General features: G+C 38.2%; 1 protein-coding gene across 1 annotated transcript in view; it reads right to left on the reverse strand.

Moving 5' to 3' along the window:
* The window catches only part of LOC134535909 (cholesterol 7-desaturase nvd), a 265524-nt gene that overhangs the window by 245170 nt on the left and 3436 nt on the right, over positions 1-16918 (reverse strand). The window lies entirely within an intron of this gene.

The following is a 16918-nucleotide window of genomic DNA, read 5'->3' on the forward strand; positions in this document are numbered from 1 at the left end:
ATGCGAAACAAACATTTAAAGGTCTGAATGTTATAATGTTTTTTATTAATTGTACATTATTTTATTTTTGACCCTAGAGACCTACATTCGGATTCGAGGGGTATATTCGAGGTACTCTGTGGGATTAGAATTCGAGATTCGGATTCCAGAAAATTATAATGTGACCCATCGCTACTTTCAAGGTTAATTTTTTCCTTGGTGGTATTTTTCGGAACTTTATTCAGTGGATTGTCACGAAAGGCAAAAACTTCAACATCGAGTCATAAGTAAAACACAACTATGTGTAGCGCAGTAAGAATTATAACGAGCACCTGGCTTGCACCATAGCTACGCTCTCTTCAACTCTGCAGACGAAAGCATAAATTTATTACCCTAGAAAAATAGAAGTTTTATTTCTCGGTTATGGGGCAAAGACAGGAACCAAAAAAACGCCATCAATCTTTATTTAAAGTTAATAATTTTCTAATGATGGGTCGGATCCCAATTTCCTCGAAACCAAATATCGAATTCGAATTCCATAACGTACCTCGGATATACTCCCTCGAATCAGAATCTACTTAGGTGTCAATGGTCAAAAATAAAGTAAAGAACCATAAATGAAGAATATTAACTATGGTGTTGAAACAATCTACCCTTTAAATGATCGTTTCACAAACGGAGTTTCCCGAATTAATACACATTGTACATTTTTTTAAATATATTTACATGTTAAAAATACAATCAATATCTTGGGGAATGGTACCCGGATTTGTATAAAGGGGAAAAAATCGAAAATAGTAAACTTCAAAGGTTATCAGTGCTGAATTTTTTAATTTTCTTTTTTCCTTACATATTTCTTCTAGAATCTTTTTCCTCGAATATCGAATCCTTGGAATACGAAGGATTAGATGGTGTTTGTTGATTTGAGGATTTGATTGGCCCATCCCTACAATTTTATATTGTTTAATTTTCAAATTTTGCCTTCGTTAATTAATTAGAGAAACGTCTGAATTCTTTGCTGCTGCAAATGGTTTTCCATTTGAAGTCATTGGAGTTTCATATTTAATTAATTTTAGGAATTATTACAACTGTAATAAAAAAGGACCAATATACATGATGCACTATGCTATGTATTATGCTTGCACAGCTGTGACTTGAGACAAAGGACTTACCTGAAAATTTTCGACGTGAAAACGTCTATTCGCTCGAAACAGCGAAGGTCGAACTTTCTTGTGTGACAAAATACCGTCAGATTTGAATCGCTAATAACTACGAGACTAACAATGCGTCAAAAATGGTTGAGCCCACAACAGATAGATGTACATGTTTTTCGCGTAGTATTTTTATTGTTTTGTTTTGCCTGTGACTTCATCGTTCCAGTGTTAGGCGCATGCGCGTGATGGTTACGAATTATTCGCGATGCTATCATGCGATAAACTTGCGATTCATCTATTCTGTAACCATTGTATTGAAGAGATTGAAAATTAAATTACATATTAATGCAAAACGCTTGATATGAGTTTATCCTGACGTTTTCACGAAAAATGTACGGCGCGGATCTTAACTGCGACTTTCTCTGTAGGTTTTTTTTTTTTTTTTGCTTAGATATTACTCGATTGACAGAGCAAGCAAGCCTTAAGAGGCCAGCCTAGTCAGTGGTGTGTATGTGTTAGTGGAGAGGGATTAAAAGCGCGACGCTCGCCGGTGCTTCTAGCGCGGTAACGTCTCTAAGCGCAAGGCTCTGAACTGGCGCACAGAATACTCGTCCTACATAGGTGTGCGTAACAATTCATGGCAGAAAATGAAGATAAATGAATAATGCAAGTCCCTATAGTGATTTTAAGAATCGGTACATGTGGTTTTATGCCTGAAAATTACTCTCAAAATACGTCTTATAGCCAATTTAACCACTCTAAAAATACAGTTAAAAAAATTAATACCGAAAACCAAACTACGTATCGGCCCTCGTCGCATTATTGAATGCTTTGGTTGAAAAAATTCCACTCTGATATCTTGAGTAGTTTTCAATAGCGTTTTTTTTTTCCTGAGGCTTTGCACACAGTATGCGTTCTCGGGTAGGCGGGGACCTATAGGGCATATCCTACCCGGGCACACACAAATGCAGAGCCTAAGGAAAAACAGCGCGATTTAAAACTTGCTCAAGATATCAGACTGTAATCTTTTAAAGCAAAGCATTTAAATATTCCGCTAATGGTGGATGAGTAGTTCTCCCCCATAACTTGCCCCGTATACTCGACACTCACTTAGCATGCTCTCACAAGCGCGCAAGATTTCTGCTGCAGGAGTTGCTAGTGAAATCGCTGAATGGAACTGATCATTCTACTGGTTACGTACTCATTGAATTCTCTCTACGGAGTTCAATCTATTGACAAATGTAAATGCACTTCGAATGTTGTATTAATGTAAATTGAAAATATTTACTGAAAGCCATTTCACACACTACTCAAGTAGTTGTGTTGCTTATGTTTTGGTTGCACTGTATGTAATCAGTAGAGACCTGCAAAATTCGCGGTTTCGATGGCCTTCAGGATAGACTGCACATACCCCTGTACACTCGGGCAACTAACGCAAGTTCATTGGCTGCCGACTTGTAAGTCGTCTCAGCTGGTTTGTCTGTGATTCGATCCTTCTTTGGTTTAGGGTTTATAACTGGTTGAGATTCGTCCAGATGAACAGTAAGCCAATAGCCAAATTATCTAAGAGGTATATGTGTTTGAATTCTAGCCTATCACCGAATGAATCCGCGAATTTTGCAGGTCTCTAGTAATCAGAAAACATAATAAACAGGCAAGAAAGATAAATATGCAAACACTCCGAAAACAAGTCAAAATCAGGCGATGTCATAAAATATAAATACATTAGAGAACACAGAAAATTTCGTGGAAGGAATAAGTAAAAAAAATGATTACAGCTCACACGGTTACTGTGGGGCTAACAACGACGAGACAGTAAGCAAAAGGACAAAAAAATATGATAAAATGGACAACGCAAAGACGACACAGGCACATCCAGCGACGTGAAAAAAAAAAAAAAAAATTTGTAGAAACCACGACGACGGCATCGCAGACCAACGCAGAGGCTGGTTGAAACCGTATCCGTGGATAGCCGAGGCTTGGAGAACCGCGTAGCGCGACACACCGGCCTGAGGCGAAGAAGCGCCGCGACGCCGCTTCGCTTGTTTGGGTTTCGCCTTCTCCCCCCCCCCCCTCCCTTTCACACGCGTCTGTCCGAGAGAGTCAGACTCGACCCGTCAGCACGTGACGTCAGCTCCGGCCAGCTGCGCGGCGAAAAACACCTCCGCCGTCTTCCTGCGACTCTGGTAGCTGTCGCCCCGGCAACACCTCGCGCTTCTTCAAGGCCATCCCATCCATCCCATCCATCCCATCCATCCCATCCATCCATCCATCCATCCATCCATCCATCTTTCCTTCCATGTCTTCTTCTTGTCTGTCTAACTGACCGTGTTGTTCGACCATGCTGGGTTCATTCAGTATAATAACTATTAAAAAAAAATATTTTTTTAGTAGGTTTTCTCATTGAGTTTTAAAAGAAAATAGTCACATTAAAATCTGACGGAACAAACAGCAAATAGATAAAACATATTAATGGAATTTCGATACTTTTTAAAGAATTTACGAGTTCAGTTAATAAACATTTTGACCAATCCTGTTGTCTTCATGCCACCTACACACGTTCGCAGTTTTGTTTACTTTTCGAGTACTTTTTTTTTCCCCCGTTTCAACTAAATGGAAATCAAATTAAAGAAATGGTGCCCAAGGCGAGCTTAATTAAATAACTTTAGTCAGCATTTATTTAAAAATTACCTATTTCACTTTCTCGTGACAAGCTTTTTTAATCGCATCAAAATGTCAATATAATTATTAAAAAAAATTTTATGTTACTTACTTTAGCTGATGAAACACACCAAACGAACATATAGTCAGATTGTACTCATAGTAATTAATGTATGTTGTTGGGGAGTCACCCAAAATTTTGTGATGTCATTTACTCATACGGTTATTTTTTTATACTTTTTTGTCCATTTTAAAAAGCTTGTTTTTTTAACAATGTATTTTCACTAAATTTATTTTAATGCGCTCATGAAATCTACTTACTGTCTACGTGAGATTAAAAAAACACGCCCATCCCACTAAAAGAATCCTCTTAACGATGATGTGTGAAGGTACTTCAGCTAGTATAAACATACGATTAAAATGTTTGGAAATGATTATTTTCGTCAGCTTTTTAAAGTTTGTTTGTTGTACTCATCATGCATGCGGAAGTTCAAGTTCGCCAGCTATGGTCAAGACAGATCCTCTCCACTCAACTGTTACATCGGCATGTGACATCATAGGTCACGTGGGCCAATCAAATGCCACATCCGCCTCCGCACCGTCATCTCCGACGCATCTGCCAGACGTGACAGCGTGAGTGTGGCAGGCCCTTTTAAGGTCACTAAACGCCTCGCTAAAAGATTTCTACGGAAGGACCTATGTCACAATAATTTAACCACTGCATCTACATTGGAAATGTCTACCTCAATTATTGTGAAAATAATTACGAAAATATAAACATTAAAAAAAATACAGATTCATATATTTCAGTATTTAAAAACACTCATATCACTTAAAAGACACATTTTTTTTAGTCTACAGTTTCGGCTTAGTTAGCTAAAAACGTGTATCGTGTTTTTGTGTAGAACTAAAGGTAAAAATAAATCCTGTATTATCCTTTCGTTCACCTATCTATCTATCTCTTTTTTTTTGTGCGGGGGTTGAATCATCGCACAAAGCGGAGAACGAAAACGAGCCCAGCAACGTATATAGCATAGTGCTCTCTTTACATCCTTTTTTGACCAAGTACTTATTCTCTGTCCTATTCGCGTCAGAAACTTTCACTACAATGTTTCAAGAAAACTTTGCATTAAAATTCGTTCTTGAAATTTTTACTTTCATCGCGCCCAAAGACGTTTCACTTCAAAAATGTTAAGGGTCCCGACAACCTGGGCATACATACGGTGTGCAACAAGCTACAGCCAAAACCACGCCATTTGAAAACTTCTCGAGCTATCCGAGTGGTGTCTGTTTACGAAAATCAATCAAGAAAACGCCGTGGGTTGACGGGTAGTTTTATTTAAGTTCATTACTTAACTGCATTTTTTAGGGGAGTGAAAACGGCTAATACGCGTGTTCGAAGAATAAACTTTAGACACGATACTCCCGGTACAGATTCTTGAAAGAAAACAAGGGACTTAATTTCTCCGCTATTTAAAGGTTTCTGTTACCACTAAAATCTCACGGTTGCCCTATGCTCGACGAGAAGACCGCGCGCCAGTTAAGAGACTATACCGAGCTAACAGCACCAGTGAGCGTCGCACTCATTCCGTCTCGCTGACATAAGACACACCCCTGACTAGGTGGGCCCCTTGATGAAATTTAAAGAGTGTTTGAGTTGAATAAATGGGCGGGATTGCGGTCGGGGCTGTAACCCGTGTAGTGCTGAGGGCAAAATAAAAATAAATAAAAAATAAGGGTAGGCTGTATTTTGGACTACAACCACCAGGTTTTTGTTTAATGAATGTCTATGGCGCTGAACGGGAAATTTGTGTATGAAATAAATTAAATAATTTAACAACACTGATGTTGCTTTTTTTTTTTACGTGAATTTGATTAACTTCTTACTTGACAGTCGGGCGATCACGCCGGAAAAATTGCGACACCAAACCGCAACAAAATCAGTCCATCTTTCACAACCACTGGCTCAACTGACTCCATATAAACATCAGAATCTTCAGAGGGCATATCCACGTCCATTACCTAACAATTTTCTGCATTCACCATCGCTTCTCGCGAGGCAGACGGCTGAGGCTCGCTCGAGCGCAAATTTCGCGCCTCGTTCGGGGGCTCGTTTTTCCTCACTGGATCATTTCTCTCCGCTACTTTTTGTCTCATTCGATACCTGCGACACTTCTCTGCATTTTTAATCGCTTCTGCTCGGGCGATTTCGCTTGTTTTCTTTATTTTCTCCAACAAAACCCGTTTCCGCTCAGGCATTTTGCTATTAATGGCTCCAAAACCAAAGTTATTCCACTGAACTAGCACCAGTCAGTACTTCACTCACGAGCAACTTGAAGTTTAAGAGCCCTTTTCACACGGGCAACTCGATCGCCGGCAACTGAGTGGCGGGCGAGTCGCTATCAACTGCTGATTCGTTGAATTCATAGGGATTGCCTGCGAGCGTTCACACGGGCCACTGTCTCGTCAACTGCCGGGCAACTCTCGAGCGATAGTTGCTCGCAGTTGCTCTCTCCATCGGTTGCCCAGAAATTGCCCGCCACCGCCGTCAACCACTGTTCCGTTCAGTTAAGTGAGAGCTTTCACACGGGCAACTGTTTCTCGACAAACATTCCTTCTTTTTTTTACTGCAAAACATGTGTTATACGTTTCATACCGAGACATTCGCTGAGTTGGTCATTGAGTGGGACATCTCTAATGATGATTATACTAATAGACACTTGGGGGAAAAAAATTATGGGGTACGAAATTTATGAACCCAGTACAATATCAACTTAGTATTAATTGGTCACTATAAAGCTATTATAATCAACTATTATTCTTGATATACATATTTAGCTCATGAAAATATATTTTTTTTCTAAAACTATTGTTCATTTAGTATGGCAAGTATGTCTAGTCATTTAATTGTCTGATGTCATTCATACAATTAATACGTGATTGGTACTGCAACACGTTACTCAACAGGTGTACATCAACACTACTTTAACACCTGTTTCAAAATTTGGCTCAGTTCACTGAACGTTTTAATGAACATTATAAAGTAATTATAATAATTGAGTTAAAAATTTAATAAACAATTGAGGAAATATGAAAGAGAAAGTTCCTTTATTCACTCAAAAGCAGTGATAGGATGCGTCCACAAATTATTTTTTCTTGATTACGTTTTGATGTGTACCATCTTAGATCTCGGTATACGGCATTTGGTAGTCGCATGGAACGGAAATGTGTACCCGCGGTGCTGCCATCTGTGGCGGATGGCGCGAACAAAGTTCACTGAGACAAAGGGAAACTTTATAGTATGAAATGTTTAGTGCATTTTAAGAAGACGGGCAGTGTTTTATAGAATTCCTAGACCGAAAATCAGGCCCAAAACCGTGTTTAGTATTTTCCCAGGTTTTTTTCGCTTTAATCAAGAGCCGTTTCAAAATATAATTTAACATTTCACTCTGCAAATCGATAGATTCGATAGTCGACGTAGCTGCTCCGGCAACAAATTCTAGCGGCGGGTGCGGAAACTACGTGTGATTCGCGTCTAGAATAGAATTTTAAACACAATTTTCGCTTATTTATCACGCTTGACATCATTTTAAAGAATTCTACGCTAAATTTTGAATCCGAGTTTCGTTTTATGAAGTGTAGGTATTTACAATATGAGAACGCGTGAATTTTCTTTTCACTGGGTTTTGATGTTATACACATCTCTGGCAGTACCGAAAGACTAGCTCACATTTTTTTTTCTTCCTGCGTACACATTCGCACATTATCAACGCAATTAAAAATGGCTTTAACGGCCACAGCACAAGAGCGCGGTGCTTACTTCAGCCAACAGTTGAACACTGGGCAACATCAACCGGGATCTCCTCACCAGTCGGGCAACTATCGCTGGAAAGTTTCCGGCGTGGCAACTGCAGTTGCCGGGTCTCGGCAACTCGTGAGCGACCGATCGCCGGCAACTCAGTTGCCCCTTGTGGAAGGGCTCTATAAATCACGCACAACTGGATCCATTACTTTCGGAGTTAACAGCTCTTACTGACCAATTCGACGCTCTCCACCAACGCTCATTACGTCATCACTGCAAATGTTAACCGGGTGAGTAATACCTTTGAATATATATATATACTGTATAGAAGTCGCGAGTGGATAGGATTTACTCTACGTTTTTCAGAAGCGTATGATGAGCAGCTTGGGAACTTCACCGCTGCAGTGCGCTGCCGTAACGTCCTGTATCGTCTTAGTTCTAATTTACACGTTAGAGCGCAGCGCTGTTGCCCGCTGTCATTCCCCCGCACACCCCCCACCCAACATTCACTGCAGCTCAAGGTCGTTCAACGGGAGGGGGAAGGGGTGTTTGAAGAGTTCGACACTTGTCCGCTAGGGACCACCACAAGTCGATGCCCTAGAGATGGTGGCGATTGCTGTGGTGAATTAACCAACTATCTCAAAACCGTATTAGAATTTTTAACCTGGGCTGGCGACTTCTATACAGTATATATATTCAAAGGTAATACGTAACGATCACGAGCAAAGTCTGCTCTACTAATATATATTTTTTCTTCAAGTCTTTAGCTTTCACAGTTTACGAGTTTTAAGAGGTGTCGAATCCTCAACCGAAGTGACACCCAACCCGAGATTAATGACATTCATATGCCTGTCGGAAATTAATGTCAAATAAAAACCCTGGAGAAAATGTATGGATGTGACTCGGGGACATGGGTTCGAATCCAAGGGGACGCATTCACATCTGTGCTGCTTGAACGGCGCTCTGTAAGCCAGGTTCATAGGTTAATTGCAGGCTGGAGTTCACATTCGTTTCTTGCAAATAAAAAATAAGTTTAAATCTAGATCGTGGGAGCTTCCGTCATCAGAGTCATCAACTAATTATTAGATACTATTTTGAAGCCAAGTCCTTGGAAATGATAATGTGACCACTACGTTTTGGCGTGCCTTAAAACTTTTTTTTTTAAATAACACGAGGGAAAATTAAGAGGAATAATAAATTAAAACCTACGCTGCTAGATTTAACTGGTACCATTCATAAACGAGCATGGTAATTATTTACTTACAGAATTGTGGGTGAAATTTATCATAAACAAAAAACGGCACATTTCCAATGCATTTGACTTTTTCCTAAACAAATGTTGGACGGTTATCATATTTGTACGGTAAATTTACAATATAATTGCATTAGTAGGTTGAAACTTCCATTGAACCGCCCCACGAAACCGGCCAATGAATAATTATTGCAACGTCCAACACAAATTCCGATGAATTTTTTTTTCTGAACGGGAGCTAAGTGGACTTCCGATGTGTGAATGGCAAACAATTTGTTTTTATCGGTTCCTTGACGACCTCCGACTGTACGTAAAAATTCATCCACTGTCCTATTTCACAACGCAAGAGCTACAATATTTATCGTCACCAAACAGCCAATGCAAGTGGACAATACAATCGGGAACATGTCTACAAGGTTATAAAATCTGGAGACAGATTGAAGATGGCCTGTATACTTGTCTTCGGAGGGTTAACAAATGCTGATAAATTTGAATTTCAAATGTGTTTATTCCCTAGTGACAGTATAATTTCACGGGAGGTTGTGTTGCTTGTTTTGGTGATAACAGTGCGACTTCTTCGTCTGCATTATGCTCAACAAAGCCTTTCCTTTGTGTCCGCGCAACCATTCAGGATTCAGCTTTATGCATCCAAAAACTGCCAGCAGCCTAGTATAACGTAGCCGGTGGAGAGACTTAAAAAAAAAAAGTAGGTCTTCCCTTTAAACCGATATGAAACCATGAGCGCTACAATTCCGAGCTCGGATGAAGAAAAAAAATAATCACCATCACATTGTTGTTTACTGGATTTTTTTGTTGGTGAACGAGATGATAAACTTATAATTTATCATGATGCCACAAACAAACATGTGGTGCGTTTATTAAGCTGCCTACTTCTATAAATGATGATAATTAAATGGCAGAATACACGGGTAGAGTAAATGGGGTAGCACTTAGTGTAAGTATTGTTATCCCGTTTACTCTAACCATTTCCAGGTTTTAAATTATTTATGACTCTTTTCTCTAAATATTATACTAATGAAGTCACTATCTGCGTCTTTCTGTGGGTTCGCTTACTGAAGACAATATGTAAGACATCTTTCAGACGAGGCGACTAGTTGATTCCACTGGTCGAACGGACGGGTGACGAGGAGTGTAGCGATGTATAGAACCCCTTCACACTCGTCCGCCAATAGACCACCTGTGTCGCTCATCAGTAGACTCGGCACAAGAGACATCTACTCGGCATTCGTCCTTCACGCCAGTCGCCTAGTTGAGTCCACTAGCCCTGACGGAGAACATTCTAGCTGTCGGTTTCAATGTGGAACAGTTTGTATAAGACATTCTCAGCAGTGCCGCGACATGGGATATGAGGTGTGAGGAATACAGCAATGAAATTAAAATGAGTGAAGCTTGGACCCACACTTTTCATCAACTGGGTTTTCACCTTTTTTTTTTTTTTTTTGCTTCTCTTCTTGCAAAAGAGCAAGCACAAGAAGTGTATCCAGTTTCCTCGGGTTCTAACATCGTACCGACCTGCAGTTGGGTAGAGAAGTAGAGTCCACAAGTTGCCTGGTGTGGAAACAGCCACCCAAAAAAAAGTCTTCACGAGACAGTCAACCAGGCAACAGTTGAATCAACCAAACCGCCACGTCCTGAAAGGGGCCAAACTGTGTGGGAAGCCACATCGCCTACGGCTACTTCTGTAGGCCCATATTTCAGTGTGTCTGTGTCAATGGTGATGCAAGTTCCTTTGAATACAACGTGTTAATTTTTTTTCTCCAAATCCCCCCACGGAAAAAAAAACTATCCTATATCCGCCCCTGGCCCCTCCTTCCTGTACCAGGAAGTATACTTCGCTGTCGAGAGAATCTATAGAAGCACTCGAGAGCTGTCCTGTGAAACGCATCATTTCTCAATGCGCTGTTCGCGGAATTTCTTGCACCACTTTCAGCCGTTACCTTGGGACTAAACCGTGACCTATATATTTCATGGCGTAACTTGCCATCGTACCAGTTACTGGTGGGTTGTCTTTCCGCTCGCCTGACGGACAACAAAATATCCCGATGCATTCATTCATGCGCAGATTTAATTTTTAATTATTTCTTCCATGAAAAACATTTGCTCAAAGCTTCACCCACAGATTTTTTTTTGTTCGCCTTTACAACATAAATACAAATTTCGTCTTACAGATTCATCACTTGATAATCGATGGAGAAATACTGCTGATAGTAAACCATAAATAAATTCTGGGAAATGACATGGCTATATGTCGTTACATTAAAAAAAGCACATTATTTTTTAATATTTTTACATTGGAATATAAGTTATACATCAAGCCATGCATACAAAAAATTGAATATATCCCATAGAAATTCGATGCATATTATTAAATGATCATGGTAAATAAAATATTTTGGGTCGATGACAAAACGAAATTATATGAACATTAAATATATAACTAGACTTACAACTAAATAACATTTATTTCACCCTTCAAAACCTGCATTAATCCAAAGGGACATAGGAGAACTATCACTAAGTAATTATTCTCCTACGAGGTGAAAAGAGTAAATAATGTACTACGTTATAAATCATACTCCAAAGATAACCAACCAAAGGTTAAGATTTTTACACAAACAACAAAACCACTAACACCTTTTTACCATTTTCCACAAAATTCCACCCCTTATGTGTGTAAACAGGTTAAGTTTGGATTTATGAAGAAAAAAATTAATACCTTCGAATACATGATGTCCATAAAAGAATGTACCAATTTCACCGGTATATCAACAGTTTAATTTAGACTATTTACAACAAATCATACATCAATTTGAAGGTAAGCTACCCTAGTTTTTCTTTAAAATGTTCTATGTGCATCTTTAATTATGCGACACATACATTCAAGCTAAAATCCAATTCTTGCCACACTTTGGTTAATACGCCCGGAGTAATGGAAGTAATACCCTCTTCAATTATGTGCTCAACTCTGGAGAATTAATAGGGTTGCGGCGGAAAGTAGGCACGATCTTTTATAAAGCCCCAAGGGGAAAAAAAGAAAAAATCGCATGGCGTTATGACAGGTGAACGTGGAGGTCAGCGAAATAAGAGCAAATAAGAACTCTGTCGACTCTACCATTACGACCAAACCAACGATCAGGGACTTCGACGTTCAACCACTCTCGTACAAAGAGATTCCAATGGGGAGGGGTTCCATCTTGTTTTCAAATAAAGTTGGGTAAAGAGACATTCTTTCGCGCTACAAGCGAGAAAAAAAAACAAAGCTGTATTCGCACATGCGCTTATCTAAAACTGTTTGAGTTACTTATTTAATTGTGACCTTGAACCAATACACTACAAGGCTGACAGTTTATACTATTAAATTTTATAACTGGGACATTATTTTATGAACCTAACGTATGCTAGAGCGGATCATAAAAAAAATGGTCACGAAAAAATTTCGTAAAGAGTTGCATAGTGCGAGTACATTATTTTTTTAGAAATAATATATTAAAATAAAGGAAGCCGTTTAATATGTTTGTAATGTGAAACTGTACCATAAACAAATAAATATTTTGATTTTGAAAATATGGTTTATAAATCTATTATATAAGTTGGATACACAATAAGGAAGAATTCCAGGGAAAAAAAAAATATTATTTAGTTTAAGACAGCGCACATTATCTTGGTTCGGCATATTGTTTGGTTTCATCAAAAGCAGTAGCAGTACCGTGGCCGTGGTCATTAATGCCAACGCGCTTTCAGATTTAGGGATTGGGTTCGAACCCAACGAACCGGCAAACGACTCATTATTCTGAGCACTGATTCGCTACCAAGTACAATATGTCCATAAAAGAATGTCCCAATTATAAAATTTAACAGTATCAACTGTAAGAGTTGTAGAGTTATTGTTCAAGGTCACAATTAAAGAGTACTCAAACAGTTTTAGATAAGCACACGCTCGAATATGCTTTATTGTATTCTCGCTTGCCAAGCGAAAGAATAGCTCTTTCCTTAATTAGTAGAGGGTGAACCTGTAAACTTTATTTGACAACAGGATGGAGCCCCTTCCCATTGGACTCTCTTTGTACTAGAGTGGTTGAACGTCTAAGTCCCTGACCGTTGGATTGGTCGTAATGGTCGAGACGACAGAGCTCTTTTTACGCTGGCCTCCACGTTCACCTGACATAACACCATGCGATTTTTTTTTTCCTTTGGGGCTTTATCAAAGATCGTGTCTGCGTTCTGCCGCTACCTAATGATTTGCCAGAGTTGAGACACAGAATTGAAGAGGCTATTGATTCCAATACTTCGGACGTGTTAACCAAAATCTGGTGAGAATAATTGGACTATAGGTTGGATGTATGTGTCGCAAAACTAAAGGTGCACATTTTGAACATATGTAAAATAATCTAGGTTAGTTTACACTCAATTTGATGTAAGATTTGTTGTAAGTAGTCTAAATTAAACTGTTCTACAACTGGATACTGGGACCCTGGAGGTCCCATCACGTAAAGTCCCCGATCATAACCATTTGACGTAAAGCCTATTTTTACATTGCTACTGCTGCTGGTTTGCAGTAATAGTCGCCGTTGTAATATTAAGAGGGTGCGTCCCATTTCAGATCATTTTCTTATATAAATGTTTTAACATTAAACACTGTTAAACTTGTAGACTCTTGAAGTGAAAAAATGAAATAAAAATACATGATGCAAACTTTTGGCATAATTAATGAAAATCAAAAAGATTACTGAACTGACACATATTAGGCTACTTCATGATAGGATACAAATTTCTTTCAGAAGAACATATTTAACTATAACTAACTTTACAAAATTCTAAAATTTTTGGAGATTTTCACAGTTAGTATTTGTTTTTCTAAAATAAATTGAAACTAGGTAATGGAGTAACCAGCTTTCCCTTGGACCTGAAAAGTTTCAGTTATATAATCAATTAAATTTTCATTATTTGCTCGCTCCAAAAACTCTTTAAAATGTACCTCTAGCAGCTACAAATACGAAATTTGGTGAAATTTAAGCCAATCAAAAATTCAATAATTTAAGTATTTAACATAAATATATAATAATGACCTGTAACTGGAAGCGCCTGTTAATGGAATTAATAGTAATATTATTAATAATAATTAAATTAATAGTAATCATTTTGGTATGTAATTGTAGAACAAATAATGTAGTAATAATAGCAGAAGTATGAATGAATGAATTAGGGATTAAGGTCTCACAGGCAGCGACATCATTAGAACTGACAAGGAGTGATGAGATAATATGTTATAAAATTAAAAACTGACCAATTCCGATTGTAGTTGTCGCGCAGATGGTTGAAGCTGGAAAGTGCGACGAGGGGAGAGGGAGGGAAAAGAGGAGGGGCGGAAGATTAAAATCAGCAGGTCCCGTCGTCTTACAACCGGTTAGAATCACAGCGATGTTCAAATCCTTGTTAACTTGCTACCTGACAATCTTCTATTAAATTATGCGGACATAATAGACCTTTTATTTTTTTTTCTCTCCCCCTCCGATTATCATCTTCCGCTCCCCAACACCTCCCTCCCACCAAACATTAAAAAGAGAAAGAAGGAAAAAAACACCACTAGCAGCTGTTCGACTCTGACCTTGAGACGTACAGGAGACGTAGGAGGCGAGTTGAACGCTGCTTCGTAAACATTTCGACGCCGCGCGTCTACACGCGGACTCCATTACCGAGAAGCGAGTCGCGCGAACGGTAAAGTTGCTGAATGCGCGGGTTGGTGAAAAAAAAAAAAAAAGTAAGCAATTACGGTCAACAGTCGTTCCCCTCCCCTCCCCGCAAAATTTTATCATTCTTTTTATTTCGTTCTCGTGTTTACAGACTGTGAAGGCAGAAGACTGACAAACAACGTCCCACCGAGAGCATTTTGAGGCTTTGCTTGTGCGTCGTAAAGAACACGTGACCAGTACCAACTGACAAAAAAAAACACACACAAATTTTATTCTTTTTGAGTCGTAAATGACGCACGTTTTTTGAGCACGCCAAAACGGCTTGAAAATGTAAATTTTCGTGACCTACAGGGCCCAAAATATAATTTTTAATCTATTTTGAAACCATTAAATAACTACATTAGTAGGTACTACTCATATCACCAGAGTGTAACTTGAGGTGGTTGTCAGTGGTGTCTGATTGCGAATATGCTATAAAATAAACCTTTAAACTAGTAAGGGCCCAAATGAGTATAACTGTAAACTTAATGATTTTCTCTTTTAAGACAAGAAGACATGTTTTCGAATCGTCACAAATATTTCACAGATGATATTTATAATGGGAATTAATTATTATTCTTATAACGTTTTAAATTTAGCTAACCAAAATTTTTGGTAAATATTTTTTTAATGTTTTTTTATTTATTGGTGAATACTGAAATCAGATGATTTTTATTGAATACAAATTAGATTTTAAAAATAGCTATGTAAATGGACGCCAAATGATTTGCAAAGCACTGAGAAAACATTTGTTAAGAATTATTTTTCAATAAATTTATTATAGTTTCATTTTTAAAAAATCAAAGGATTAGCGTTACATGGTGTGGAACTGCTCTGAAGTATAGTTCAAATAATAGGTTACTGTAATTGTAGACATTTTATGAAATGTCATCAGGCGATAAAAAATTGCGTCACATACTTTTGCATAATTAAATGCTTACATAAGGTTTTTTTTTCTGTCTACTCAAATTGCAGGAGAGAAACTTTCTAGGTTAAAAAGATAAACTACTGGCTGTTTCACTTGGTTTAAATTTGTGTAAATTTGTTCTGGTGTCAAACTTCTCAAGTATTCAAGAAATTTCGCACATCACTAAGTTAAAATTAATTTATCTGATATAAGTAATAAATTCATGAAATTGAAATTTACTTTTACACCTGAAAGTTCCAGACCTGTAAACCAATTTGTTACACTTTTTGGGTGGGCAGCTAAACGTTCAAAATTAGATATAGACAGCTAATGCAACGGATGTATAGAGGCCTGAATAAATATTTTTACTTAATTTCATATAAAGTTATGGCATTTGAAATGTTTTCTATTAGAACAATGTTTGATTGAAACATTAAACAATTAGCTACTGGAAGTCCTGTTGTAGAGTGCGGGAAGCCAGTTCACATCATTGCGCGCAGAGGCGACTGGCTCCCTGATAAACGTACCGGTATCGTCCTTATTACTTACTGAGCTTCTGTCCATGTAGCAACTTCAACTATAGATAGCCCTCTTAAGCCGCTGTCACGGTGTGCGATTGGACCGGAGAGGCTGCAAGTTTCTACTCGGTGATTTCTTAAATTAAAGAGCAATTTGTTTACATGTTCGATTTTTGATTGTTTTACTTGGTTCATTCTTGAGAACTCTGCATTGTGCTCTCTGTGGAATGTGCTCGTGGAATATTCAGACAAAAAAACCGCTGTGGACGTTTTAGCCGCAGCGCCAGGAAAGCGAAGTGTGACAACGGCCTTAAGGCTCTGTCACACGGTCAAACATTCGCTTCCAACACCTTTCAATATGTTGTGTCAAATAAAGTTAGAGGGTTATTACGTCACCGAAAACGTCACCAGCGTAGCCATGTTTGTTATACAAGTTGGATGACTTGGTTTCACACAAAATATTTTGCATACAGGACGGATTCTAAAATATGTTGGATGTTGGATGCAATCGACAAGTCTGAATCACGCCTAGCGAAAACCGAAGTGACATTCGTTTACGTCACAACGAATCTTTAAAATGACGAAAAACAAATGTGTGATTAAATATAATTTATGAAAGTGAAATAACTAAAATAATGTTAATATGAATGTCGTATGCGAAATAATTTTGTGTGAAATATGAAAATATGTTTCTATGACTTTAAAAAAAATCAGTAAATAGCACATACCACAAATAGCATTTATAGTTCAATAATTCCATCCAGCACTGTGATGCGTTATTTAATTTCAAAATTAAAATTTAACATTTTGAGATAACTCGGACCAAAATTAATCTTTCATAGTGTGACATGATTTGAAACATGTTTGAGCTTGTATGTCCAAATTTATTTTATGG

This window comes from Bacillus rossius, chromosome 10, assembly GCF_032445375.1.
Source record: "Bacillus rossius redtenbacheri isolate Brsri chromosome 10, Brsri_v3, whole genome shotgun sequence".
Classification (NCBI taxonomy): domain Eukaryota; kingdom Metazoa; phylum Arthropoda; class Insecta; order Phasmatodea; family Bacillidae; genus Bacillus; species Bacillus rossius.